At 37.9% G+C, this 27,530-nt stretch overlaps 2 long non-coding RNA genes across 2 annotated transcripts in view; both read left to right on the top strand.

Annotated features, from left to right (window-relative positions):
• The window catches only part of LOC116183587 (uncharacterized), a 28,803-nt gene extending 21,865 nt beyond the window's left edge, over positions 1-6,938 (top strand). Inside the window, exon 3 of the long non-coding RNA XR_004148222.2 lies at positions 6,876-6,938. This is a non-coding gene — a long non-coding RNA (uncharacterized LOC116183587). The remainder of the gene's footprint in view (positions 1-6,875) is intronic.
• Positions 6,939-22,993: 16,055 nt separating this feature from the next.
• Positions 22,994-27,530, top strand: part of LOC110468231 (uncharacterized) — a 95,829-nt gene continuing 91,292 nt past the window's right edge. The window contains exon 1 of the long non-coding RNA XR_013339919.1: positions 22,994-23,458. This is a non-coding gene — a long non-coding RNA (uncharacterized LOC110468231). The remainder of the gene's footprint in view (positions 23,459-27,530) is intronic.

Below are 27,530 nucleotides of genomic sequence, written 5' to 3'. Positions count from 1 at the left end.
TCCAAACACATCCAGCTGGGAACAGAGTCCTGCACTGCCAGGCTGGAATAAGTGAGTCGACATAGTCAAAGCTTGTAGCACTCTGCTCCACGCTGGGGAATGGTTTGGAAGTAGGAGACTGTCAGAATCTGTGCTATTGATAATCCCAAAATTGCAGAAAGTCTCTGTCTGTCAGCCCCGCTGCCAAAGCAGAAGCCATAATTGGTCTGTGCTGGTTTCCAGGTTGTTTATTCTGTTTATCTCTCACATGTTCTGCTGCCCTGCCCAGCTCTGTCCTGCAGGGCAGCGTGTGGGGCTCTGCCCTCAGTGGGATGTTACAAACATTAAATACCAGAAACTCCCTGGGCTGCATTTACAAGAACGTGCCAATATCTGTCACCTACGTTGGACAGTGTGTCCCCAGCCTGAACCAACAGAAAAATTTATAGGGCAGACACTGCAGTGTGAGTTACCTCCCCTTCAAGCTTTAACCACTTGACTTCACCAATGAGGAGAGATGTACATGAGAAGATATAAGTAAAAAAAATTGCTAGAAAAAAACCCAAAACAACCAGCAACCACTTGGTCCTACGGAGGAGATGAGCCAGGGAGAATTCTGAGATAATAGCCAGCAGGGAAACACCAGGGAATTATCTCAGAGGAATTAAGGGGTGTTCCTGTGGGAAGGTGACACAGCCAGCAGCCCAGCTGAGGTGCTTTTACACCAATGCACACAGTATGGGCAGCAAACAAAAATCCTAAAAATCCTAAATCCTCCTTCCAGGGTAAGAAGGAGAGGATATACTATATAAAAGGAGGATGCTAAAACTACATACTACTTACTCTAACATAACTTGTGACCCTCTCTCTTTGTCCAGCCCCAGGTGGGTTGGATTGGCCACCAGGCTCAAACAATCCTCACCAGAATCCAACCAAGCACTCACCCCAGGGAAACAATTCTCCAAACACATTCCACATAGGAAAAACAAGGAGCAGAAATAGAAATTGTTTTCTCTTTCTTTCTCTCTGTGCTGCTCTATGAAAAAATCCTGAGAGTGAGAGAAATGTGCTTGCCACACATTGGCATGGCTCAGTAGGGACAGGCTGATCAAGCTGAAGGGAAAGAAGGAAATTAGGAATAGAGAGTAGAAGCTGGCACAGGTGCCCTGGGAAGAAAATAGAGATGAAGTACAGTACAGGGAGGGGGTGAGGAAGGCCAAGACAGAGGTGGAATTGAACCTAGCAGCACACACCCCGTTAAGGCCAGGCTAAAGGTCATTTCCAGCACTGGTTTCTCTGCTTAATTGCAGTTTGCAGTGAGTTTTAGAGGAGGCCAACAGGCAAGGGAGGTGGCAGTCTGATTAGCTTGGGACTAAGCACCATGTCAGTCACCAATCTAAGATAACAGGGCAAGAGCACCCCTAAAACTGAGGTTGAATTTTACACACAGTGCTTTTGTCTCACAGTGATGCAGCGTGGTGTCCCTGCAGCTGTCAGAAATCTCTGCCTGCTGCAGCACAGTTTTGGGGAATTAAAGCCCACGTGCATCCCCCTATCCAGATGTCCTTTTGCTTTACTTACACTGAAAATGTTGGAGATGCAATAAAAGTTTATCTCCCTGCTGATGAAGATTTAGCACAATATCAACATTTATTCTAGCAATTCAGGGCTTGGCGGGCATTTGAAATTAGCTCTGCAAAAAGATGATGCTGAGATTGCCGTGCCTGGAAGAACTGAGGGTAATTCTGGATTTGTGTTTGTACCAATCCAGAGTGATGTTCTACCAGCTGTGCAGTGTAGTGCAGCTGTATTTTCTTTGGGTGGCTGCACATACCTGTGTTATTGCTGCAGATCTCTCTTCTCATTTTCTTTTGGACTGGCACCAGAAACTGATACTGTGCTAGTGGTAGTAGTGATATCACCTGTAAGAAGGATACCTTGGGCTGCAGGCTTTTTTTAACTGAATCACATTACTTTCACAGTCTACAATTTGCCCTTAGTCTAAAGGTTGTTTATCATCCACCCTGGACTCTTTTAATCTCATTTTTTTGGCCCAAGTAAATATCAACTTAATGATTTTTTTCTCTTCTCTATATGAACATAATTTTATATTTATATACATATATATGTATTTTCTTAAAAAAAAAAAAAAGGAAAACTTTTTATTTTGTTGTAGTACTTCCTCAAAATTACACTTTCAAATACTATTTTTTTTAAATCAGGTTTAGCTAATGCAAAAAAAAAAAAATTTTTTTTGTTTATTTTTAGGACAAGACACAAATAATTATAACTTAGGCAAATTTAGATGCAAACCAAACCAGAGTCTTCCCACCAATGCATTCCCAACTTGGTGTTTGAACTGTAGTTCATGTGGAGGAGAAGCAGCTTTGCTTTTCATACTCGTAGGCTAGTGCATAGCAACATTCAGAGAAAATCTCTCTGTGAGAGGTGAGGAGTGCTGAACCATTATTTTGGTATTCAGATGTCATGGATCACATTGTCTTCTTTAAGGAGAAAGGCTTGTAAGCTTTACTCTCATCTTTGCCTGCTGAACCTTTAGCTTTTGGGTCTCAATTATTTGCTATTCTGTAAGCTTGTATGAGTTCTGTGAGCTTACATCATTGATGCCATTCATTAATTTGTCTTTCAATGAATTTAGCTGCCCTGTTGTCTCATCTCAAGCCTTTTATAATGTTTTATAGCTGAGATGAAAGCATCAGATTGAAGATAACCATTATTTAAGGAGTGTCATCATTAATTCATTTTTCCTTTTTAGCTCTGTTTGCCTAAAACTTGCAATTATACACCCTTGCTAGGGGAAAAAATAAGTATTTATTTCTAAAAAGAAAGCTCCAAAATTAAATTTATCTTTTTGTGATCCACTTTGTCCACTTTGAAATAAATGTTTTGGGCTTTGCCAATCCAGATTTTTCCTGATGAATTAGTTGCTGTCATCTTTGCTTTCTTGGAAAGAACCCGAGTTTCCAGTTTGGTGGCACATGGATGTCTGATCGAGCAGTGGTGTTGTGGAGGATCTTACAGGCTAGAATTTCTGGTCAGAATTAATGTTTTGCCATACTAACTAGTGGGTTGCCTTCAGCTAGAGCAGTGAATTAGGAAAAGCATTGTTGAAACCTGCTTTTCTTGGAGTAAAAACCTATGGCTTGTTCAGGTGCACCAAAATACAATCAGATAAATTCATATTTCTATACACTGGAACTGCTTCACCCAAACTAAACAATAATATTGCATTTTAAGCTTCTTTAGCTATCTGTTGTTAATTTAGAAGTAGTTCATTGGGACACAGGTTGTATGCTGGGATGACTAGACAAAACAGTGACACTTCTAAAAACACCTTTCAAGTGAAAGTGTGGGTGTTTCTCTTGTCTTTTGAGACAGTTTCCTCCTTTTTTAAACTAAAAATTTCACTTTAGATGAAAGTTAAATGGTTAAATCACTGTAACAGCACTGAAAAAAATGACTCACTTTAGGGTATTCCTGAATACATAAATACAAATGCGAAAGGCCCAAGCAACAATTTTAATGCCTGGATGGTATTTTTGAGCTGAACAAAGCAAGAACATATGTAGGTGCTCATGGTGGTGATACACTGAAATGGGATAGAAATGAGACTTTTGTAAAGGAAGCACTACTCCCATATTTTGTTCCTCAACAAAGATTTATACATCAGTGTCTACACACAGCTCCATTACAAAATATGCTGATTTTTCCTGTCTGATCTGCCTCCTGCTAAGTTAAAGAGGCAGCTTTAAGGTCAGCATACAAACCCCTCATACTATATACATTTATTTAATATCTTTATTGCTAAAATCTACCTACTTTTCTTAATTCTTTTGGTTGGAAGAAAGTATCCTGAATAAAATTCTTCTCTCCTTCTGTCTAATAGAAACAAATTCTGAGGTTCTCTTGTTTAACAACTGTGCAACCTCTTGCATCAAGATTAAACACTTTGTTTTGTCCCCAGGCAGTTGTATATTTATTACTCTTGAGGCAGTGCTATTTGAAATAAATGGAATTGAAAGATCCTGAGAAATGGTTTCTGAAATACATGTATTGAGTTATTCTCTCCTATGTGAGCACAAAATGCTTCTGATGCTTCTCCCTGCACCCTTGCAAAGGAAAATAGCTGATATAAAAATATCACATGATGGGGGTGGTGAAAAGGTAAGCATTTTTATCTTCAGTCACTGAGGCATTTTGCTGCTTATTGTCCTGAAAATAATTATGTTATCTTTATGAAATGTATTACTATTCACTAAAGATAACATAGGTAAGGGCAGAATAAAGGACAAAATAAAAGATGAAAGGAAAAAGTCTCTCCTTTTCCGCCTCAAAAAGTACAATATGAAAGCAAAAAAATTAATCCATGGCTTGGAAGTAGCGTTAAAAACTTGTCAAGATTCAGATATATATTTTGGGCTGGTGACAGGGTTTATCACTTCTCCCTGATCAAAATAATAAATGCTCACCAAGAGAAAAAGTTCTTTTATGTTATAAGGAAAACAATTTCCATGTAGCTTTTGTGTGTGTGTACGCATATTCATAAAATATGGATTAGCAGCACTAGGTATTCAGCTAAGTAAATATTCATAAAATAAAGGTGAAATGGATATGCATTTCCCAATAGAGAGTAATAAGCATATTTTGATTTCTTAGTAAAACATCAGACTAAGGGGAGAGAAAGCACTTTCTTTTGCCTGGACATGTTTTATTCCTCATTCTCATTGTGTTGATCCTGCTGGCAAAGATTTCCTGACATTTTGAATAAACAGTATTGCAAATATTGCTAAATGTGGAAGAATCAGGTCTATGGCTTAAAACATAAGATAAAAAGACATTTTGGATTTTTTTTTTTCTTTGAGTCTAGCTTTTGTCTTTGGGGTACATTAAAGTTGCATATTTAAGGGTTTTTTTTAATATATATGAGGGGGAGATATGACTTTTTTACTAAAAATCTTATATTCTCAGAAGTGTAGGTTCTGGAGCCTTGTTAGCAATATGTGCTAACACCTCTTAGAGGACTCAATAAATAAGATATGTGCTGCAGTCATGAAGTGTATACTTGTAGGTATTCCTGCAGTACACATGATCATTTAGGGTAATAGAATGGAACTGTTTCTGAATAAACTGAAAATTAAGTGGATGTTCTAAAGCCCTACCTGAGAGGTCTCAAGAACAGGTCTATTTCAAACAGCCTGTTGAATCAGGGAAAAAATCCACATTGGTATGCAAACAGGCAAAAGTTTAAAAAAAAAAAAAATAAAATCCTTGAAGTAAAATGGAATGTAAATAGGGTTTGTTTTTTCTTGGTTTTTTTTTTTTTTTTTTTTTTTTTTTTTTTATTGATTTTATTTAATGCCTAAAGATTTAGCTTAGGTTCCTGTGTTCCAGAAACAGAATGTTTCAAACCCAAAGTTGAAGAATATGTCTTCCTAGAATTAGTATTTGATAAAAAATATCAAATGGAATGTTTGGAATGAGTCTCATTCTTTATTTCTGGTGATATTGATTCTTTGTTTCAGTTGGGCCTGTTTGTAAAAACTGTTTCACCTAAAAACTATGAGGGCTTTGTTCTACTCATTTTATGGGCTTTGCTGATTTATGCATTTATTAATGCATGGGCTATGTGTGTTCAGCAGTGTAATTTCTGTGTGGTCATTGCCAATAAGGAAAATAAAAGCAAAACTGCTATTGTCAACTGGCATGGAGCTGGGGTGAGCCAGCAAATAAATGGTATGTATTTAAAGGGTATTTTTTTAATTTTAGAGCTCTTAGAGGAAAGATGAACGTTGTCATATAGTTTGAATTATTTTTTTTTTATAAATTAGGCCATCATCTGCATGCCACTGATCATTTTCACATGCTGAATAAATTAGAACCACTATAAATGATGGCAGCAATCTCCACTGACAGAGCTTGTTGATACCTGCTTGTTGGAGTCTATTATTTAAAATAATTCCTTTGGCTTTGTCAATGTTTACACAGGCCAGCATCTTTAATGTTGATTTAAGGTTATCTCTATGTTCCATAACTAGAATACAGAACATTTTTATTGATTTCTTAGCCACACTCTTCTACTTTACTATCCATAAATGAATTTTGATTCATAAAAGAAAAACCCTGGGAGTCAAATGTCAGCTATCATCCAATATATTGCTCTCTGGTGCAAGTAAAATAGTCTGCATCTCATCTTGAAAATATAATGCATGTAAGTCTTCCCTGAAAGAATTTCAATAAAATATTGATGTAAGCACTTTTTTTTTTTCTTTTGTTTGATAAGGTATTTTGAAGATATGGACAACAGCACAAAAGAAAGCCTGGAGTCAATTCCATTTCACATTTTGTATTTTTTTTTTGTTTTTTAGCTTTTCCACAAAAGGTAGATGTTTTATTTGTGTTAAAATACTCTGTGGTATTGTTTTGAGTGATCTGTCTTAGTAGATTTTGTGCTGGGAGTTATGATCAAGCTAGCAAAGCCTAATAACAAACAAAACAAGTGCTGCACACCCTCCTCTGGATATCACATTTGTTACTTATATCACATTCAGGTGCTTTTAAAGAATGTGTTTCCACACAATGCTTTTAATTTTTTCCTCCTAAGTGTGTGGCTTGCTAATATGTGTTATTAGAATGTTTTGTTCTGTTTAAAGACAAGGTGGTAATTCCATGAACAATCTAACCTGATTTTCTCTTCATCCTTGACAGTCTGAAAACAAAGAAAGGCAGCTCATAATAAGAAATCTGATGCCACCTGGAAAATTTGGACACCATAGAAGCTAGAAAAATAACACCTAGGGATTTACACACTTGGAAAAAATGTGTTGCAATTGATGTGGGGTATTTTTGTGGTTTTTTTTTTATTTTTTTTTTAACAGAAATCCAGATAATTGACACGTGTAGTGCTCCCCTTGCCCACTGATGAAGTCTCTCCATCAAAGGTGGGTGCAGTGCTTCTCCTTTTCCTGTCACCTGGCACCTCACCTGACAGAAATCAGGTGATTGCACTTCATTCTTTTAATTCTTTTGCAGAAAGCAAAGGCAAACAGTGTGATTTTTTTTGTGGAACAAATTTTAAAAAATGGTGCTCACTAGCATTGCAGTGAATATCAAATGAATATATAATAACAGAACATTAGGAAACAATTAGAAAAAGTGCCTAGACATTATTAATTCATGCACTATTCATTGTACCAACATTGATCGTGTGAAAGAAGTGTGGTGTTAGTTACATTTTAATCATTCAGTGTTGAAGAAGGACTAATTATTTTCAAATAGCCATGGGAAGGATCCAGTTTTATAAAAAAATCATGGAAGGTCTCCCGCAGCATTTTAATAGGGGAAACATATGGCTGCCATTATTTGTAGGACAATGGAGGATATCACAGCAATTGCTCACGTTTCAACTCTTACAAAGAAGGTGGAGGTGCTGCTGCCCTCTCAGGAGGCTGTGTTCACTATGGGATGGCTCATTCCTCACCATCCACAATAGGGCTGGGCATTGTGTCCCTTCCAGAAATCCAAATGACTTGGATTTCTTCAGTGCTTCAGGAGAGTTCTGGGGAATGAGAGCAGCAGGACTGGGGTCAGTGAGGGGTGTGCCTGCAGTGGATACAACTGGACCACAAAGGCAGTAGGACTGGGTGCATCCCTCTCCCTGCTGCCCTTTTCCTCCACTGGGGAAGGAACTTAGGGGCTTCCAGTCCTCTCTGAGAAAATAAGTTGCACATATCTCCTTGGAAAATCCCCTCTGATCTTACACAGGGGTATGCCTGAGAGGAAAACTGAAAGTTTGGCACCTCCTTCATAAGAAAGTTTCTTGGGTTGAGGCTTTCTGAGGATGCTCAGGTAAGTGCTCAGGGATTTAGAACCTGATGAAACAGTTGAAAATTAGAGAAGCAGACACTGACGTGCTTCATGGCCAAGATGCCCAACTCCAAACCCATTTGTGTGCAGCACATTTCTCTCCCTCTCAGGATTTTTCATTGAGGTGCACGGAGAGAAATTAAAGAGAAAACAATTTCTATTTCTGCTCCTTGTTTTTCCTATGTGGAATGTGTTTGGAGAATTGTTTCCCTGGGGTGATTGCTTGGTTGGATTCTGGTAAGGATTGTTTGAGCCTGGTGGCCAACCCAATCCAATCCAATCCAACCCAACCCAATCCAACCCACCTGGGGCTGGGCTCTCAGAGAGGGTCACGACTTGTGTTAAAGTATGTAGTTTTAGTATCCTCCTTTTATATAGTATATTAATGTATTTTAGCATAGTTATAATAAAGAAATAATTCATGAGTCAGTCATCATCATTTCTTCACATTGGGTTCCCCTGCATTTACAATACATTTGTATGTTTTTTATGTGATAGCTCCTTGGTTTTTGTTCTCCCTTCCTCCCTTCTCTAGGCAAAGTACCTCATCAATGCTTCCAAATGGAGAAGTGGATCTCTAAGCACTTCTCTGCTACCCAAATGCAGCTCTGAGAGCTTTTCTTCCTGGAGTGGCATCCTCATGGGTGGGGCTTGGTGGGCTTGCTTTGAAAATAACATATCTCACTCTTATTCCTGTATCTTTCCATAACTTGTGGTTTAGGAGACCTCAGAGCAGTTGTAATGATACAGTCAAAACACAGAGGGACAGCTGGGTGTTGAGAATCAGTAAGCTAAATCTGAGATGATTTAAAAGGAAAATTCACTTTAAATAAATTATGCCTGGGAAAAGCCCAAAAACATGGGTTTAGATCAGTGTAAACAAAGCCTGCTCTAGCTTTTTGCTTTATACTTTGTCTATTTTGCATGTTAGAGAAAAGTAAAGATCAACCTGTAAACCATAGTAACATACAGTTAGTAATGTATCAGGTTTACTTTTTTATATTGTCTTTTTTGTAACCTCTGGGTTTGGTGTATTTATGTTACTTGGGGACAATAATAACACATATTTTCTGTGTGTGGATTGGTTGGTTTAAATTCACAAAAAAAAGCAACATGTACTTGCTTTGGTATTGGCCTCCGAGTGGATGCTTTTCATTATATTATCTTCCTCAGTTTCATATAGTATTGATGAAATTGAAAATCGGTGACCTGACAAAAGCAAAATAATACAGCATGAAAATTGCTACCATGATTTCATGCTGTGTTAATGCAAGGATGTCATTCCTGCTTCAGAATAATAACAGTGTTTTGCTTCTGAACTTACAGCATCTCTCTCTCCCTCTCTTCCTCTGCCCACCCCTCCTTTTCCTTTTAAAGAGAATTGATGCCACAATGAAATTCTTTTTAATCACATATATTGGTTGTTTGTTAGTGAGTAACCAGTGCTAACAGGTAATTTTTTTGAAGCAGAGAGTGGAATCTGTGCATATGCAGAAATGCAGAAAGAAGCAGGCTTAACAGTCATTATAACATGGCTAATTGCAGAATCTGGGAAGTTTTTTTAGTCATCCTTCCTCAAAGCCTTCCACTCAGGCTGTGTGGCAGCACTCTTTGAATTCCCACAGGTCACTGCTTGTCTTGGAATATGCAGAAGTGATATTTGCCCTCTGCTCTCAACAATTCCTATTTTCCTACAGGTGTCAGAAAAGACTAGAGAAAACATTAATTCTGATTAAATTAATTCTGAAAATTCTGATTAACATACACACTGAACTTGCAACGTTGTGATTTGGTTTCATATTTTATCTGGTTAGAGACCTCCTTATTGAACCTTTCTGTCTTGCCAATAATGGGAAAGCTACAAATGAGATGTAAACATTGTATGAAATGTGAGGAGGCACTTGGCAAATCCTGCCTCGTGGGAAGCGTGTCTTTCAGGTCAAAGATAACCTGGTCAGACTCTGCCATCATAAAGAGTAGCTATTTCTCCTGTACTTCACAGAAGAGATGGAGCACCATACCTTCTCCTCATGCCCTACTTGACTTGCCTCAAGAATAGAGGTCAATTAAAAAAACAAACAACAGACCTGTCCCACTCCCCCCACCCAAAAATAGCTTATTGCATTCAGAGCAGGGAGCTGAAGGGCTGCTGGTACAAAAATCTCTCTCTGTGTTTACTTGTTCACAGTTAAAGCATTCACCCACAACACTTGAGGTCTGAACCAGTTCAGAATCTATTCTCACATACAAGGAGTTTCCTTGACCTGGGTTATTTTAGGCAGAAAATCCTCTATGATTCAGTGAGCCAGAGAGAAAATACGTGTGAACATGAGGCTTAGTGGTTTGTATTCACCTGAGGGCTCCAGTTTCCATGCTAAGGACACACTCAGCTCTGGTGTCAGCTTTTGACACAGCAATTTGAAGGTCTCTTCTCAGCTAAGGTGGTTCACATGCTGCAGGATTATCCAGTTTAGCATTGTCCTCTACAACTTCATTATGTTCTCCATTATCCATGAGGAGAAAGGAGAATGTCCTGATGGGTATGGTAACCCATCTCTTTTGGAACAGAGGAATTGATACCCCATATCAATACCTCTGACCATAGGAAAGAGTTCAATCATTCTGGAAGAATGTCTGACTGTCTATGAGCTGTTTTGTAGGGTCTAATAAGAGGTACCTCATCCTGTAGCTTAATTGAAAAAAAAAAACAAGGAGAACCTCTCCTTTATTTTGAAAGAGGTAGTATTTGTCTCTTCCTAAAACAGAGGTTTTTGTGAAGTCACACTTCTATTCTGGATGCTTCTTATTAATAATCTCCAATGGTTCTTTGCTGAGCAGGTTATTTGGCTCACCAGCTGACTTATCCTTCTGTCAGGTTCTCTTCTTGGAATGATTTTCAGAATTTTTAATCTCTATCAGATAGCATTAGGACAAATATAAAATAGGTGATAAAATAATCTCCTTCCCAGAGACAGGTTTTATTTGCTGAATTAATTTTATTCTAGAGCCGAGTGTTTGAAATCCATCACTAACTCCTGCTTGCCTTTCAGCCTGCCTGAAGCTCTCTGTGCTTTGTCTTGCTAATAAAGCCTTGTGTGGTTCAGTTTTGTGTTTGTTTCTTAAACTGCTCTTCCCCGTTGCCGCTGTTTGTTCTGGCTGTTTGCGATTTCAGCGTCTCTTGTTTGCTCTCCTCCCCTGCTGCCTTTCCACTCTTGCAGCCCTCTGGGTTTTGCTGCGAGCTGCCCATCTGATGGGTTTCCTGCTGACTTGATCTGATTGCTGGGGCTCTGGCATGAGCTGCACTGAGCACTGGAGCAGCATCCCTGGAGCAGCATCCCTGGAGCAGCATCCCTGGCTCCAGGCTGCCAGGTGCTCCAGGTACTCAGCTCCAGAACCTGACCTAGCTCTGGGACTGCCTGCTATCAACCAGGCAGGGTAAAAGGAATTTTTTGGTGGGTCCTTTCATTTTTTACATACCTATGCCAAAGGATTCTCCGCGTTTTCATTTGGTTTTGTTTTATTTTATTTAGTTATTTAGTTATTTGGATTTTGCTGCTAGAGCAGTGTAGGTGACTGCTGTAACTTAATGAAGAAGTTCCAATCTAAATACTGAGGACTTTCATGGCTTTGTGGTTTTTGCTGAATATGATGAGGGATTTTTTCCCTTTGTTGAACAACATCTTTTTTTCCACCACAGATAGAATGTTTTCAATGAATATGATCTGTTCATAATTATTTGTTATGAAAAACAGATTTTTGTTACAGTTAGAATTATGAGGTCAAAAGAGATGTATAGAGTCTAACATTCTTCATGATAGAATTTAAATTTACCATAAAATTAAACCCTGAATTTGAATTACATAAATTGATTTAAAACCTTTGTGGAGTTATTTATCCAGTATCCAGTCTGGCATCTTCTTGAAACTTTAATTTTTTTTTTTTTTTTTTTTTTATTTTTTTTAGTATTGGGATATGTACAGCATGGCAGTTAACACCAGGATGGAGGTAAAAGTCAAAAGATATGTTTTATATAATATCCTTGCTAATACATTTAATCAGTATAGTTATTGATCTTGAAAATTTTGTTTTACAGATTTTTAGAACTGCCCACATGCTCTATGAAGACAAATTAATCATATTCAAATAAACAGTAAAAAAAGCATATGAAGAAGGGGATGGAAAGAAAAATAATTATAGAGTGACTGCAGTTATTATTATATTATATTATATTATATTATATTATATTATATTATATTATATATTATTTTGTTTATACCTATATAATTTGTCTTTCAGTTCAAATACAAGAATGGGTGGTATTCAAATACACTGTGAATGCAATGGGTCAATATCACATTTGGGAGAACAAGTTCAGATAAAAACAAGACATGTATTATGAATGAGCTTAATCTGTCATTGAAACAATGTTTCTTCAAATGTGGTGATTATTTGTTGTCAGAACCCTAAATTGCACCTGTATATCCTCCTAAAATAAGCAGCAATTGGAACAGCATGTTTTGGTTTGATGCAGAATTGCTCAGATTTTAGTTGAATTCTATAGATGCTAGATAAACAGGTTTGTTTTTTAATTCCTGAAGGCACACTGTGCAACAGCTTTACAAGTCAGTTGTAGCAATTAAATTGGGCCACTGGGTCCCTAAACTGAGCGCTCCGGGCCAGAGGCTGCCCTGTCTCTCTCCCTGTGGGGAGGTGGAAATCTGGGAGCATCCCACCTCTGCAGGGTCAGATCAAAACAAACCCCCGGCAGCTGCGAGGCAAACTGGCTGCACACCACGCGTGGGTTTTGTTTTGTTTTGTTTTGTTTTGTTGTTTTGTTTTGTTTTTGTTTTGTGTTGCTTTAGGGGCGATTTCAAGCGGTGCTTTCCAAGAATGCGCATCAGTGGTTTTCCAAAAGCCTTCCAGAGATCCAAACTGATCTGCCACAGTGCACACCACCTCCCTGTGGTATCCCTGTGGATAGTGCTGCTTTTCCTGCTTCCTTTATTAAACATGGTGTGTTCAGAGAAGGTTAATCCAGAAACAATCCATGTCTTCTGCAGAAACAAGAATAGAGAAGGTTAATATAGAAACCATCCATGTCTTCTGCAGAAATGGGAATAGAGAAGGTTAATATAGAAACCATCCATGTCTCCTGCAGAAACAGGAATAGAGAAGGTTAATCCAGAAACCATCCATGTCTCCTGCAGAAACAGGAATAGAGAAGGTTAATCCAGAAACCATCCATGTCTCCTGCAGAAACGGGAATAGGAAACCATCCATGTCTTCTGCAGAAACAAGAATAGAAAAGGTTAATCCAGAAACCATCCATGTCTTCTGCAGAAACGGGAATAGAGAAGGTTAATCCAGAAACCATCCATGTCTCCTGCAGAAATGGGAATAGAGAAGGTTAATCCAGAAACAATCCATGTCTTCTGCAGAAACGGGAATAGAGAAGGTTAATCCAGAGACCATCCATGTCTCCTGCAGAAATGGGAATACAGAAGGTTAATCCAGAAACCACCTACGTCTTCTGCAGAAACATGAATAGAGAATGTTAATCTAGAAACCATCCATGTCTCCTGCAGAAATGGAAATAGAGAAGGTTAATCCAGAAACCACCCACGTTTTCTGCAGAAACATGAATAAAGAAGGTTAATCCAGAAACCATCCATGTCTCCTGCAGAAACAGGAATGCCAATTTTGGCCAGTTACTGACACAGGATTTAAATAGCAAGCAGAAAATTCTTCCTACTGATGATCAGGAAGGTACCTTGCAATATTTTTTGGTAGGTGCAGGCTGGTCACAGCAAATGGGAAAGGAGTCAATCTCCTCCAGGTATTTATGTTTTGCTTTAGGTTGCAGAAAATTCCACAATTCTACTTTTTTATTGCATAGCTTGCTCCTGCTAGTTGCTGTACAATTACTGAATTAGAAAGTCAGGTGAATTTATAAAATAGTGCAAAATAGGTGTTTCTTCATGGACACATTTGCTTTGTTGTTGGAATACATGTGTAGTGATACAATGCTTTGTGACATTGATGAATACTTGCTATTATAAAAATAAAAATAGAAGGTGTTTTTCTCCAATTTACTCTATTTTAGGATTTAGAGAAATTAAGTTTCCTTCTCTTTTAATTGTATTTTTCAGAGAAGCTGTAATCTCTTCATCTCTGTGAAGCTTCTCCCTATTAGTTTACCCCTTGGCACTGGCTGGCATGGAGCCTGTGGAGCCTGCAGTTGGTATTCTGCAGCTCAGAGGGGTGTGCTCAGAAAGCAAAGCCCAAATTTTGCCAACGTTTGTGCAACTGGCTTTGGCTCCAGGGCAGGCGATTTGCGCTTGGGCTACACAAGAAATTGATTTGTCAGCTCGGTGACCGACTTAAAAATAAATAAATTAAAATGGTTTCAGCTGGCAAGAAACAGATGCCTCTTTACTCCTCCCCAGCAAGTTAAAGCAAGATGCTTTTTTCAAGAAAAAAAAAATAATTCTCAGACATTTTAGATAAAAGTAAAACCTAGATTTTAGAATGATATAGGTGCTATCAGAAAACAGGTGCTGCATTTTTCTTATGTATATTGGATCAGAAGCAGTCCAAATCTCTACTGATTTTAAGGAGATTATTCCTGTCCCCCCCCACCCCCCCACCCTCACTTAACTTAAAAGAAAATGACTAAACTGTGGAGTTATATATTATTACAGAATGTTGTAAAAGAAAATTACATAACTGCAGAGTTATATTTTATTACAGAATGTTGTGCCTTTCTGTTGGAACATCTCCACGATGTATTAGCTGCTTAAACTTCTCTTTTGGTCAGCAGCACAAAAGTGCTGCTGAGAACATTCCCAGGTTACTGTATTAAGGAATCCAAGTGCTCAATAGAAAAGAAATGATTGACTGAGGGGGCATTATGCCACAATTCTTCATTATTTTGTGCATAAGGTACTTTCCTAAATGCTTGGTTTGGTTAAGAGAGAGATTAGATTTGAATCTGAGCCTCTGACAGCGTGTTCTAATTGTTGGGCTGCAAAGCCAGAAAGCTCCTTTTTGGGCAGAATATTGCAAAACTAAAAGTTTTTAAAATATTGGGGGAAAATAAGAAGCAGCCACTTTGACATAAGCAGATCACTGCCTGCAACCACCTGAAAGGAGATGGTGGCGAGGTGGAGGTTGATGTCCCCTCCCAGGTGACAGTTTATATGATGAGATGAAAAAGCCTCATGCTGCACTGGAGAGGTTTAGATTGGATAGTAATAAAAATGTCTTCACTGAAAGGCTTGTCAGACATCAGAACAAGCTGCCAAAAGAAGTGGTTGAGTCACCACCCCTGCAGACTTTTAAAAGACATGTAGATGTGGCCCTTGGGGACATGGTTTAGTGGCAGTGTTTTGCAGTGCTGAGCTAACAGCTGGACACTTAGAGGTCTTTTCAAATTTCAGTGATTGCATGAACTAATAGTCTGGAGTCTTGTTTCTTTTGTATTATTTGGTGGGAATTACTCAGTGTGGACTTGCCTTGATTTTCTATTTGCTTGAATTTGGAAAGGAGAAGACACGTAGCTTCCAGACTGAGAGTTTAATATATCTGAGATGTATGGTGAAACTTTTCTTGGTCATGAGAATGGCATTATCTTGCATTGTTATAAGTTTAGCATGGTGATATTTTAATTCTTGCAAAATTCTTTACTACATTTATGCACCTAGAAGATATTTTCCCTTTTAAATGCAGTAAGACAACATAGTATGTCTCTGAAAGTAATACTCTCATAAAAAATTGTGAGATTTGGCTCCAGAAAATATTCTTGAATCTAAGCTTCATAAGTAAAGCCAATTGGTTGTATGGAGTCTTTATTCTGTCATTATTCTTTTTATTCATTTCTTTGTTGAGACAAGTTAGTGCAAAATCTTACCTGCCTGGTCTGGCATAATGATTCTGAGTCAGTGGACAAGCTGTCATGATTTCAGTCTCCTTTTGAGATCCTCTCTCACCATTTTTCTGGCACTCCTAATGCCTGGGATGGTATTTTTAAACAGCTCCTGAGCTGTGCCGTTTAACACTGACATTTCACTCCGTTTTCACAGCTTTCCTTTGTGTCACAGTTAATTTAAACCCTGTGGTTCTGTTCCAGCATAATTCCCCCATCCTCTCCCTTACCTGAAGCCACAACCCACTTGCTGAAGAAATCTGGTTGCATGACCTCGAGTAATTAATTTATCTGCTTGTATTTTCCCAGGATTTGCAGAACCAATGGCCTCGAAGGACAGGGGTGTAGGGAGGAGCATCGTTGGGAATGTTCAGCTCCTCATTGTGTGAGCCTGGCAGTGGATTTTTGCAGGGTATCCTGAGATGGCTCTGTCTGCTCACAGTGTGTGCAAACCAGCTCAGGACAGCTTGTAAGGGCTCCCTCTTTGGGCTGCCTTGGCTCTGTAGCTCCCAAATCCTTTTCCTCCCTGCCAGAAATTCAGGGGACAAGAAGCTTAGGCATCTGTTTCAGAGCAGAGCCCCAAGCAGCTTGTGAATGCACCCCAAAATTGTGTGTTTGTGGACACATGAGTTAGATTTTCCTCATCCTATGAGCAGGAAAGTGGAAGAAAGCTGGTTGGCTTTAAAAAAAAAAAAAAAATATTTTAAATATACTGTCTGCCTGAGTCATGCAAAATCTTAGTGATTCCCCACTGAATAGTATTGCTTAAAAAGTACCTTAAGTGTTCAATTGTTTGGTATTCCAATTCTGTCTCAAACTTTTGAGGAGTGTACTTTATTCTGCTAACTATATTCCCTTCTATACTTGGTAGGCTTTATTTTTTTTCCTCTTTGTCTATGTACTTATTTGCAAATGTTCAGTAGACTAATTAAGGTTTGTGAAGGCTTAACCTTGTCTTATCCAGTAGATCCTGAGACTTGCCATGGTGTCAGCTCAGTAGGCTGGAGGGAAGGGTTCCAGAAAATATTGTGTAATATTGCCAAACAGGGCTTTGCTGTTGAAATTACTCATTTCACAGAGCTTAGGTCAATGTTAATGTGACAGGGGAGATTTAATCCTGTGGGAAAGTGTTTTCATCACATAGTTTTAAAAGAAATTTTATCACCTGAGTGTAAAGGGTACTGTGCTGTTTGTCTTTTACTTAATTGTTCTTTAATTTGTGAAAGAAAACTGTATTTTTAATTAGTTTCCAAACAAAAACAAGTTATACGCTTTGCTTATAACTGAGCACACTGGAATGATTCTGCATCAGCAGAGAATATTCCTCTGGTTTTGCGTAAAGGAAACATATTTCTGAAATAATTTTTAAAAATATTAGGGGAACCCTCCCACACTAGTTTTTTTCCAAATTGCAAGACAATTACAGGTCAACCATATCCTGCTCTCCTTGATGTCATGGTGTGGTGCCATCAAACAGTGCTGGCTTCTGGTGGTGTACCTTGTATTTGATAAAATGGAAAACATTTAAAATGTCACTGATCTCTCCTCATGGAACTATTGCTAGTCCTTTTATTTGAGATTTTGCACCCTAGTTCTGGAAGACTTGTTATTTTCTCATAAGAGCTTCTAATTCCATTGTGTTTGTGAGACAGAGATCTTCACTGGGTTTGCAGTACTCAAAAATAATAGAGGGCAGAATAATTTATATTTTTGGGTTTTTAATTGTCCAGATAGTAGATGATGCCATTACCCTGTGTTTGGGCCAAATACAAAATATATACATGTGCCAAAATCACACTCTTGCCTATAGCATTGACAAGCCTCAAAAAATATACAGCTACATCAAAATGAAAAACTAAAAAAATATAAAACAAAAATAAAGCAAGCAAGAAATAAATCCTCCTTTGTTGTATAATAGTGAAGAGATGTATCAAAATCCATAAATTAGGCAGAGCTTTAAATCCACATATAATTTCAATTACATACATCTGTTTCTCCTTAGGAAGAATGAAGTGAGGTCAACAGCTAAACATTTTACAGCCATCAAGAATCTGGGATGCTTTTAAAGCCATATACATATGTGATTTGTAAGAAACCTATTTATATGTAAAATTTCTCATTTGAACATTCATTCCTTTTATTATGCAAACACAAAATTTTTTGGAAGCTACAGGCTTCGAAGTGAAGTGAATGCACATATTTCAGCCCAATGGTATTGCTCTATTTTTTTTTTCCATTTTAACCCCCTGTTGTTTCTGTTACCATGAAGAAAAATATCTGTTTAACTTTCAGACCTGCAGATAGTTGGGAATAGATGGGACATAGATTTTCCCTCAGAAAAGTATGTAAAAGGTTTCTGAGTTCTTTGACAAAAATAAAAATTAAAGCCTTAAATAAGGTTTTTGAGAGAAGCTGGGCAAGGGAGGAACATTATATGCTGGGACTCAAGGTAGAAGATTGTTTAAAACTTTGAATTATATGTAATTTGATGTATTTGAGTGGCACTTCCTTTCCTTCTCTCACCCAGTACCAGGCACAGCCTTGAACAGAGCCCAGTTCACTCAGCTGTGACAGTCTGGTTGTGACCCTGCTGATGTGTCATTCAGAACATCATTTTGCCAGCAATGTTAATAAAGTTGCTGCCTTTACTGATGAGGTTTTTAGTAGCACAAAACAAAATGGAAATACATTTTACATTCATCCTAAATGTACGGTATAATGTATTGACCCTCCTCGAGCCTGCAGTCTTTTTGAATTCCTCAAATATTAAAAAGTGAGCAAGGACTTAAGTAAGCTTGCTCAACAATAAATCAAATAGGAAAGCAGAATCGCTTGGAATACATAATCATAAAACATTCATGCATAAAATAAAAAGCAAAATAGTGACCTAAATTGTTAATAACAGAAAAAGTCTGTTAATACATGTTGTACAAACCACTAATCTTTACAGTTGTTAACAGAAACTGGAGTGCATACATAAAAAACATTTCTTCATAGCAATGCTGTTATCCACATCAATCAAGATAATCCCACAGTAAAACCTTGCTAAAGAAGAAATGTGCCATGTTTGGATAATGCCAATGATTAGAAAACATGTCCCAGAAAATGCCATCCAAAACAAGTTTAAATATTAATGCACACCTTCCTAACCCTTTTCAAACTGAGTCTCAAATTATTTACGTGGACCTCAAGGGCTGAACTCTGATTTCACATCCACGTGTGAAACCAGCAGAAGTTTCTGTGTGCTTGAAAGCAAAGTGTAATGCTATGCCATAAAACTTCACAGCTGGGTTTTTTTTGTTTTTTTTTTTTCATAAAGTATGAATTCTGTCTCTGCACAAGGGTCACAAAGCAGGGACATGATGGATTGAATGTGAACACAACACGTAACAAACCTTGCTGTCTCTTACCACCACTTCCTCCTCCGTGGCTCAAGGAAACATGCTGCTGCTTCAAATTCATCCCATCTTAGGCTGACAATGTATTTGATCACAGCTCATCAAAGAGGACAATTCTGTTCTTTAGACCACACTATAAATTAAGTGCCTGGAAGGTTTTCATAGGGTGCATGGTGTGTTCTGGAGAAATCATTGAAAAAGACAGAATTACACACTAAACCTCTGTGAACAATCATGTCCTTATTTTCTGCTCTAGATTGATGGTAATTGAATATGATTTGCACTTGCAGGTTGGCACTCATGCACTGCTAATCACTTGGGAAAATACAACACATTGAGCTCTCGAGTGTTATTCTGCTATTGTTTTTCAGGGCAATCAAAGAATTGGCTCTCCTCGTGTGCTTATGAGGAAGGTGGTATTAAAAAAATATGTAATTGAAATAGAATTAGTTCAGCTAATTTTAGAGGGCTAGAGTTTAAAAGTCTGGATCTTAGCTGGTTCTTGTGATTTCACAAGTCTGGAGTATACTGCCTTATAAAATGCCTTTTTCTGTCCACAAACTCCACAGGACCTTCTTATGCAAAGACTTAGATGACTATGGTGTAGCTATCCAGAGTCAGTGAGATGGATGTCACCAAAAGGTAAATTTAACAAGGCACATTTCTGCAGAGCTTAGCAAAATTGGAGCTTTTTGAACTTTCTGGAGCAGTGCAACAACCAAACCCTACAGAAAGCAACAGGCATGGGAGAAACACGAAGGAAAGCATGAACATAGAGTGGAAATAACGTTCACACTAATACATAAAAATTGGATAAAAGTCTGTGTTTCAATAAGAAGGTGATTAACTTTGTAAATGGAACCCATCAGTATTATAATTGTTGGATGAGAAGGCTCACAAAGTCAGAGCAGAATTCATCATTCAACAAGTCCCCAGTTCAATTCAGCTCCATGAAATGTTGTGTGGCTTTAAGCTGAAAACCTGGATGATAAGCTGGGCAGCCTCACCAACTAAGAAAGAAAGTGTGAGGAATTACACCATGCTAAAGCTGCCTGGAAAGACCACAGGCAGAAAAAACTTGGGTTGGGGTTTGTTTTAGGTTTTAATTTTTAAGTAGAAGAAATATATTATCTCTGACCTCCTTTCTGGGAAGAAAAAAAAAAAAAAGATATTAAAAATATTTTATAATAATTTAAAATAAAAAAGTAAGGTATTATTTGGTACAGGAGTAAGCATCCTACCTGTGGAGCTTCTAAACCGTGACTAAATAGTTTAATTGTTTTAATTTTAAAACCCCCAAAAAACTATGACAAAAAATTTGTAGGGCACCTTAATCGCAAAAGAGGGGAAAATATGATTCTGGCAGTGGGCTGAGCTGTAGGAATGCTGCTCTCACTTTGTGTTTGACTCTCTTTATATTAAACATTTATGAATAACATGTGCTTGGCCTAGGTGGCTGCAGAAGGATGTAGGAGCCCCATATCTCCAAGAACATCCAAAATCTGGAGGTTTGTTTGTGTGGGCCTGTGCTGATCAAATATAACCTCTTCTAATGAGTGGGAGTGGACATGGAAGGTAAATCATGCTTCATTGCATAACCTTGTTCTTTTGGGCTTTATTTAAATCCATGCTGGCAAGGAGCAGTGCCAGGGCACGGTCACTGGCCCTGGGGCCAGCAGGTGGCATCTGGCCATGCTAAAAAACACTCCCAAATCAGAGGAGGAGGGATTTTATCCAAAATGCCTGTGGGGAGCACATGTAACCTAGTGGGCTGCACTGCAGCTGGTACTATCCAAAGAGTGCCAGCTCACTGCACCAAATGTGTGACAAGGGCAATTTTAAAAGTTTAATAACTGCAGAGAGAAAAATTCTTGTGAGTAGGCATGTTTTTGGATCCTGAGTTTACTGGAATAGCTGTAGTGAACTGGGGTTTCTGACAGTATACACAGAAAGTTCCTTTAGGAAGCTAAGCACTTATGAAAAGAGAAGAAATGTTTTTACTTGAGTGTCACTGTTTCTTAATCATAATAATTATCAGCTGTGATGATTAATGCCTGGTGTAAAGGTGAGATAGAGTGTTATGAGTAATGGAAGTAGTTACGAGAGATGAATGTTACCAAATATATGAGGATTTATTTCCTCAGAGAAAACAGTGGACGCAACATGTACAAGAAAAAGGGGGTCACAGGGAGATCAATAAAAACATGTCATTACAAAGGTGACTGTGAACAATTTACTTAGGGAAGAACAAAACCACCTGCTTTCAAGGAATAGGTCTACAATGTGCAGGAGGGAATATTTTTTCATAAAGCTGCAATTAAATTTTAGACCTTGGTTCCAGATGAATGGAAAATAGGCAGTTGAGGAAATCCTTAAACTTCTGACTGCCAAAAGCAGTGATGATTGCAAAGCAGGACCAGTCTGCCCTTCCCTTGGTTCTCCCACATCCCCCAAGCACCAGCCACAGGTTGCAGCTGGAGGCAGGATTTAGCCACTTCACTCTAACCCAGCACGACTGATTCTACTTTTCTGTAGCCCAGATCATGTGTGTGGAGAGCATAAAAAGGAATGGGCAACATTTGTTGACAGCATTTTATTCTTTTCCTTTATCACTCGCTTGTCAGCAGCCCTGAGATGGTTTTAGAACTCAGCAGAGCAAAGGAAGCATTGCAAGAGGCATTGGAGGGGAAGTTATGATTCTAAAGCATTTGTTTGCCTCATTATGCTAATTTCTTCATTATCTCTGGGGTAGTGCAGCATCTTGATCCAGGTGAATTTACATCCAGCTCTTAATTCCATTGCTGGTGGATTCTCACTCTGTAAAACTGGGGTGCTGTTGTGAGAAGTAGAGGTGGAGAATAAAAACTCTGAGATTCTCAGCTTGTGGCACAGTAAAGGCCAACCAATTCTCCATAACGTGGGGTTTCAGATACAGTGCCATAATAAATTGTCAGGGGATAAATATGCAGTCCAGCCAGGGATTAAACCCAACCTTCACACACTTAGGCAGCAAAAATAAAAGTTTTCAGGTTTCTAGGTGAGTAAGTGCAGCAGGAGTGCTGCTGCTGCTGACACATCCCTGCAAGCCATGGGTGGTTGGCACCTCTGTGCTTTTGGGCACTCTAATTTTCACTCAGGAACTATGAGAAATATCCGAAGGTAAGAATCTCATCCTTCAGTTTCCCCAGTTATAAAGTTAAAATCATTTTTAACTTGCCAAATGCTGTGGTTGTTTAAGTTGCCTTGAGATTTATAGATCGAGTGTGTCAAAAAACCACAAAATTTTCTTGAGTTCAGTACACACAGCATAAAGGAGCTGTAAGTTGGTGCACAGATAGTTAAAAGAAAAATTAGTTTTGAGCAAGTGCATATGCAATTTCTGTAGACAACTGCCATTATCCTGTGAGGCACAAGTATTGCCAAATTATAAAACTAATTACAGATATTAAACTAAATATCAGTCTTCAAATCCTCTGTTGCCTTTTTTCTTCCTTTGAAGGCTTTTTATTATTTTTTCATTACTGTGGATACCTATAAAACTTTTAATTTGAATAATTTAAAAATTCGCATTTAATTTTATTATATTTCTTTTCATGTTACTGCAGTGTTGTCTTTGGGCTTTTAATTGATTTTTTTGTTATTGTCAAATACTTTGAAACTTCTGAAATGAACTGCATGAATAGAATAAGTAATGACCCAGTCTTAAGAGAAAACCAGCAATATTTTATTAAAGAGAATCTTTTCACAGAAATAAATCCTGTGATTTTCGTATTTCTTGAGCAATTACAATAGTGTTTGTAGCAGGTCTTATGGAAGTAACATATCTGCATCTATGGAGCAGGCATAGAAAATGCTGCAAATACATGCCTTTGATCTAAATGACAGAAATAAATTTGCTAGGGACACGGTAGAATTAAGCATGTTTAAACTGACCCATATTGCTTGAAGTGCAGGTAGAATATTTCTCCTTTCGATCGGGACCATTTGATTTACGGCATAAATAAAATTATGTTATATGCATAATACATGTAATATAATTTGGCACATTAACTCTTAACGGATGGAGGTTAATATTTTATCTATCCCTTATTTTTTTTCCTGTTCTCTAGCTAAATTTATCACGAGTCTGCAGGCATGGCTTGCTGCTGCACATGGACACGAACAATTAAGTTTTCAGTCAGAACCAGAGTGAGAGACTCCGATCCCACTGCACTCACTAAGCCTACACTGATAAGGCAGGAAGAAGCTCTTGTGCAAGAAATCTGAAGTGAAGGTGCAAATCTCATGCTTGGCTGGTATTTTGTTATCTAGGAATAAGTTGATCCTGAGTGGCATCAGAGAAGCTTTAATCTCAGTGTTTCTGTTTCTTTTAAAACCATCCTGAATCTTTTGGACCCTTATCATTACAGGGAACTCAAATTTGTTAATGTTGTGATTTGACTTACAATTTAAGAAGCAATTTTTCAGAAACTACTCATTAATATTCAAAGCTTTTTTAAAAAGTCATAGACTTGTGCCTAATATCCAATGCGACACATTTTTGTTGCTTTTTATAGATAGAGATGTGCTTTCTAGTTTAAAGCAGTCTTATGCCTTAAATCATTATGATAAAATTAGAATATTGAAAATACCATCAAACTGGTGTTCGTTTTTTTCCCCACATATCCAAAGGCTCCATAATTCTAAAATAAATTGCATATAAAATAATGATATAATCAGTAATTTTTTTTCAGTTAATCATTAAGTTTCTGTAATTGATTTTGAGCACAGCATACTGCTACATGTACTCCTTGTTTGACTAGTACAAGGGTTGGCAATCAGGGTTTCTACAGAGCTAGAGTATTTAAACTCCCTTGAGAAATGAGGCAGAATAAATCTATAATGTTGCTGGATTGTTGAGTGAAATCTGGCATGTTTAAAGAAGATGCTTCCATTGCCTGCCCTTTCACTTGGCAACTTCTGAACTGCCTCTTACCTATGGAGACACCAACATGCAGAGCTCCCGCTCAGCACTGTCAGATTATGGAGCTTTCCTTTTTTAAATGCTTTAAATTTACTCACAGTACTTTGGATTTGAGTTTAAACACGTGTGTTAGAAGTATTCAGCTTTTCTGCAGCTTGCAAGACCTGGATGCTGTCCCAGGGGATGATTCAGAACAGGAATCTCTTGAGAGCAACTGTCTAAAGAGCCGAGTCCAACTTAATACTTAACTAAATGGCAGTGTTGGGTTGCATTCAGAATATTATTCCTCCAGCAATTCCAGTGCTAAGTGTGTTCATGGGGACAGGGACTGCAGCAGTGCCAGTGTGAGTTTGCTGTGAGGGTATTTTTAATTATTTTTCCATTAAAAATATACAGACCCCAAAGAAATTAAAAAAAAACAAACTAATACTGGAGATACAAAGCTGTGTTGCTGAAAGAATTACCAGAGTGATACAGGAAGAGATTATTGTGTAAGACTTGATTTGTAATTATGGATCATAAGATCCTGTCTGTACTCAGTTCTTAAATGCATAATTTATGAGTAAAGGCTGAGTAAGTTTTCCAGCCAATGAAAACAACAGTGAAATTGGAATTTACAGGATTATGAGCACAATAAATTTTATGAACAGCTATAGCTTTTCAGTCTTTTTCTCCTTTAATAGAAGAGAGAGAAAGAAGTTCTTATAACCTAAAAAGTCAAGTAGTTGTATTTCCACTCGAGAGCTTTTATGGGAAGATGCAGTTTGACACAAAGCGTAGAATAAGCAAAACTGAGGTGAGATTTAATTCAATAGACATGATAATCTGAAATCTCATTTTACTTAAACAGCAGAAGCAAATGAAAGAAAGCTCTTAAAAATTTGAGGGAAAATTACCAGTGCTTTTTCACAATGAAGTATTTTCTTGATGCTTTTCCATAAGCTGTAAAAACTTCCATGCTGGTTTTATCAGTTTTCAGTATACATTGATGTTTAGAACACATCAGTTCTTGCTCAAAGTTGGATGTATGTTGCATGAATCCAAAATTTTAACAATAAATGTGCTCCACTGTTGATTACTTTTTTAAAATAATGGATATGAAGCGTGTTGCTTGTTCAGAAAAGCCTCTGTTTTGAGATTAGTCAAAGTGATGTCAAATGCAGTGATGACAATTTCCTTAATGATCAAGAAACTTTACAGTGAGGAGGGAAGAAGGATGTGGGATAGAGAAGCACAGATAAATGAAAAACTTGGAAAAAAAAATTGTTGAAATTCACAACCATTTTTCTTAGTGTTTTCCCACAAGCATGAAATGTTAAAAAAAATATTTCATTTTACAAGCTAAAATATTGATTAGACTGGCCAAAGATTAAGTGGTTAAAATTGGGCTTTAGAATCTCAAATCAATATCTCACTTGTCAAAAGGAATTGGAAAAATGTAAATCTCACTCAAATTTTTTCTGGAAGAATCAAAAGAAAAGAGGAAAGATGTGGAGAAAGGGAAGAAATAGGTGAGTCTCTTCATATTTGAGTCTGGATGGTTTGAATATTTCTTGGAAGTCTTCAGAAGTCTTTTGAAAAGCTTCAGATGTCAAAATGGAAACACCTGAAGGTCTATTATCAAAATAATAGCCTCTACAGTCTGTGAACCTGGATAAAGAGAAATGTCTCATCTCCAATGATAGGGGACTGATGGATTCACTGGCAGACTTGTGGGACATGACTGGATAATAAGGGCTTTTACAAACTCCTTTGCCTATTTAATGGCCTAAAAATGGGTTTTGAATCACAGGCTAAGACCAGGCACCCCGAGATGGATTCCTTGCTATTTTTAAGAACTCTTGAGACTGCAACTACTGATGGTATCTATGCACACTTTTGCTTAAGTGGTAAAAGATTCTGTCCTCTTTAGTGAACAAGGGAGTAGCTATTCCTGTAATTTTTAATATAAGCTTAGAAAATGTAACTGACAGTGATAACCTCAGTGAACCATCCTGGAGACTAGAGGTGTTCATTAAATAATAATCATTCTTTGTAGTGCATTAGCACAAGGAGCCCTAGCAATGGACAATGAAGCTGTTCTGCCACTTAGTAAAAAAACCTCCCCTGGCAGAAAGACCTTCCAATTTAAATTCTCAGTGTGACACAACAGTTGGATGCAGAAGATGATAGAGCAGGTAAAATGCTACAGTGGTTTTCTTCGTATTATTTCATATTTAACTCATAACATAGAGATCTTCAAGTGTATTCTACAGATTTTGAAGTATGAGAATGTGATTAAGAGAAAGATATGTGCTCATGGATTTCATAGAGAAATACAGCCTATTGGATTCATTGTATTCATGTGAGACCGAGTAAAATATCAGGCACTTTTTTTAATAACTGAGTAAATATTTTATTCTGAATAATTAGGGTATTGTTTTACAAACATTAAAAGGCTTGCTAAAAGCTATGTCATTCATTATTATCTTAAAAATATTTATATTATGTCTTTGGAATAATTACAAACAGCAATTCTTCAAAAGATAAATGGGTAGGATTAAAAATAAGCACATACAAGGCTATTCATCAATTAAATAAATCAGCCCATGCTATGAAAACTCCATGAAAAGATTCCTTAGAGATCTAGTTAATATCAAGGCATTACTTATTACATGAATGATGATTGTTTGGACATGAGGAGAAGGAAATCTTAGAAGTATTGTCTAGATAAGATTAGAAGCTTAGTTTCTTTTTCAAACACAGGGGAAGTAGTGTGGGCACCAAGACATTGTGATTTTTTTATAGAGTGACTCTACTATACCTGTGTGAAAAGCCAGATCATCCTGCAGAAAAGCATACATAGGATGGACCCGTGGCTGTTGTGTGTGGGATGCTCCTGACACCACGCTCCCCCCAAAAAACCCTTCCAAACCCTCCACCCTTTAGTCTTCAAACATTTCATTTTGTGGCCCTGTGCAGGCTGTGTCTTGCCAAAACATCTGGAGCCTTTGGAAAGCACAAGTGCAGGTCTTTTTGGAGATCAGCAGGTCCAGCTGCAGGTGGTGTCCAGCAACCTCCAAGCCATCAGAGACCAAGTCAGCATTGAGGAAAGGGTGCAGCATGTCTGAGTTTGTGCTTGTTGAGCTTGAGAAAGAGAAGAAATGTTATCAGCCTGCGTGGTGGGGCAATGCCAGAGTGACCAGACAGCATTTGTCACCTTCAGCAGCACTGTGCCTTGTGTCAACCCTCTCAAATACGCCAGGGGAACTGGGGGTGTAGAACAGATGAGGAAAATGGTAGCTGAGGAGGACCCATGAAACCTCCAGCTTCCCTGCACAGTGTGACACCCTTGGAGGGTCCCCTGTGTCCCTCAGCTTGTCACAGCTGCTCTCCTTCCTCC

The sequence above is a fragment of the Lonchura striata genome, chromosome 4 (genome assembly GCF_046129695.1).
Source record: "Lonchura striata isolate bLonStr1 chromosome 4, bLonStr1.mat, whole genome shotgun sequence".
NCBI classification, from domain to species: Eukaryota; Metazoa; Chordata; class Aves; order Passeriformes; family Estrildidae; genus Lonchura; species Lonchura striata.
This window is presented reverse-complemented; position numbering and strand designations above follow the sequence as displayed.